Here is a 3,031-nt window from a genome sequence, read left to right as displayed (position 1 = left end):
CACACACCCATGCCCGTGGCAGGATTCGAACCTGCGACCGTAGCAGTCCCGCGGTTCCGGACTGCAGCGCCAGGACCGCACGGCCACCGCGGCCGGCTCGTTCATAGCTAACACTGTATCGTAATTAGAAAGAACAGTAATAAAAATTTGTAACTTAAACACAGACCACAGAGTAACTTTTGTTCTTGAGCTATGTGTGACTTAAAAATGTATTGCAGAGGTTTCACTACACGGGGTGTCCCTAAGTAACTGTTTGTCCAGATGTAAATTACAAAATGTGTCAAGCAAATGTACCTTAGCCGTCAGGGGGACTTCAATCAGCATGATTGCCTTCGTTGCAGCTTTGTTTTTTACAAAGATATGAACAGCGGTATGACTTCTCAAATGGCACCTTGTATTTTTTATTTGGTAATTCACTTCCTTTCCTAAAAACTTATTGAAAAATGTATCACAGTGTACCACTCACTGAAACACGACGTTATTAATTACATAACACAAAATTGACGTTGACACTCCCAGCGGTTAGTGCAGGTACTCGGGGTAATGGAATACATCCACGTGTTGACGTTGACAGAGGACAAATGTAAACATAAGTAGAATGCACACCCGTCATTCCGTCAACTATCGTCAGTTGAAGAGTTGTGTGAGTAGAATGTACACCAACGAAGAAAAGGTAGAAATGCCACTCATCTATGGGGAATGGAAGTTAGCAGAAAAGTAATTTCAATACTGTTTTCTTATGTACGGATAAATTTAGTACAGTAGTTTAGACCTTTTAAATACTGTAGTGTAGATTAGGCCTTCCTACAAACTGCATTCACATAATGTTTCTTTTGTAGAAGGTAGCCGAAATGCTATGCTGGCAGCGGAACTGTACAGAGAGCGATAACCTGACAAGAACCCACCTAACCGATGAATGTTTTCTCGTCTTGTTGCGACGCTTCAGGAAACGGGAAGTTTCTTCTTACGACAACGCAATCGTCGTATCCGGACACCACCAAAAAAATACGTTTCTCGTATAAGGTAAATTGTGCTGCCACCTACTCTCAGGTACTCCATATCAGCGACCTCAGTAGTCATTAGACATCGTGAGAGAGCAGAATGGGGCCCTCCGCGGAACTAACGGACTTTGATAGTGGTCACGTGATTAGATGTCACATGAAACTTCCTGGTAGATTAAAACTGTGTGCCAGGCCGAGACTCGAACTCGGGACCTTTGCCTTACGCGGGCAAGTGCTCTACCAACTGAGCTACCCAAGCACGACTCACGTCCCGTCCTCACAGCTGTCAGAAGTAAGGTGTGAGGACGGGGCCTGTGCCGTGCTTGGATAGCTCAGTTGGTAGAGCACTTTCCGCGTAAGGCAAAGGTCCCGAGTTCGAGTCTCGGCCTGGCACACAGTTTTAATCTGCCAGGAAGTTTCATAACAGCGCACACTCCGCTGCAGAGTGAAAATCTCATTCTGGATGTCACATGTTCATACGTCTGTACGCGAGATTTTCGCACTCCTAAATATCTCTAGGTCCTCTGTTTCCAATGTGATAGTGAAGTGGAAACGTGAAGGGATACGTACAGGACAAAAGCGTACAGGCCGACCTCGTCTGTTGACTGACAGAGACCGACGATAGTTGAAGAGCGTCGTAATGTGTAATAGACAGACATCTATCCAGACCATCACACAGGAATTTCAAACTGCATCAGTATCCACTGCAAGTACTATGACAGTTACGCGGGAGGTGACAAAAATTGGATTTCATGGTCGAGCGGCTGCTCATAAGCCACACGTCACGCTGTTAAATGCCAAACGATGCCTCGCTTGGTGTAAGGAGCGTAAACATTGGACGATTGAACAGTGTGGAGTGACGAATCACGGTACACAATGTGGCGATCCGATGGCAGGGTGTGGGTATGGCGAACGCCCGGTGAACGTCGTCTGCCAGCGTGTGTAGTGCCAACAGTAAAATTTGAAGGCGGTAGTGTTATGGTGTAGTCGTGTTTTTCGTGGAGGGGCTTGCAAATGGCTCTGAGCACTATGGGAATTAACATCTGCGGTCATCAGTCACCTAGAACTTAGAACTACTTAAACCTAACTAACCTAAAAACACCGCACACATCCAAGCACGAGGCAGGATTCGAACCTGCGACCGTAGCGGTCGCGCGGTTCCAGATTGAAGCGCCTAAAACCACTCGGCCACAACGGTCGGCCAGGGGCTTGCACCCCTTGTTGTTTTGCGTCTCACTGTCACAGCACAGGCCTTTGTTTTCAGCACCTTCTTGCTTCCCACTGTTGAAGAGCAGTTCGAGGTTGGCGATTGCATCTTTCAACACGATCGAGCACCTGTTCGTAATGCAAGCCCTGTAGTGGATTGGTTACGCGACAATAACATCCTTGTATGGCCTGCAAAGAGTCCTGACCTGAATACTGTAGAACACCTTTGGGATGTTTTGGAACGTCGACGTCGTGCCAGGCCTCACTGACCGACATCGATACCTCTCCTCAGTGCAGCAGTCCGTGAAGTATGGGCCGCCATTCCCTAAGAAACCTTGCAGTACCTGACTGAACATATGCCTGCGAGAGTGGAACTGTCACCAATCCAGGGTGGGCCAACACCATATTGAATTCCAACATTACCGATGGAGGACGCCTCAAACTTGTAACTCATTTTGAGCGAGATGTCCGGATACTTTTGTCACATAGTGTATCGACACTCTGCGGAGCATGTTGGGTTACAACAGCAATGGGCGAGCGGTATCCTGGAATGCTGTTCACGAATGGCAGGAAAACGGGTCGAATCACCAGATTGACGTACAAATTTGCAGTCAGACGCTAGAGCGGGGGGGGGGGGGGGGGGGGGATGGAATAAGCTAGAGAGTGCTTCTGCTGTCATATGAAACCGCACCATAGACCATAAATCCAGGTGCAAGTCCAGTGTATCTAGCATGCAGACATGTTGATTGCAGACCCTCAAATGGCCTCCTTCCAACCAATTTACGGCTGTCTCTTGCACCACGGTAGAGCCAGTTCTTACCAGT

General features: G+C 47.8%; 1 non-coding gene across 1 annotated transcript; it reads right to left on the bottom strand.

The window, feature by feature from the left end:
* Positions 1-1,186: 1,186 nt before the first annotated feature.
* On the bottom strand, positions 1,187-1,261 carry Trnat-cgu. The gene has a single exon. It is a non-coding gene; the product is annotated as a tRNA-Thr (tRNA).
* Positions 1,262-3,031: the final 1,770 nt, after the last annotated feature.

Source organism: Schistocerca piceifrons, chromosome 5, assembly GCF_021461385.2.
Source record: "Schistocerca piceifrons isolate TAMUIC-IGC-003096 chromosome 5, iqSchPice1.1, whole genome shotgun sequence".
Taxonomy (NCBI): domain Eukaryota; kingdom Metazoa; phylum Arthropoda; class Insecta; order Orthoptera; family Acrididae; genus Schistocerca; species Schistocerca piceifrons.
This window is presented reverse-complemented; position numbering and strand designations above follow the sequence as displayed.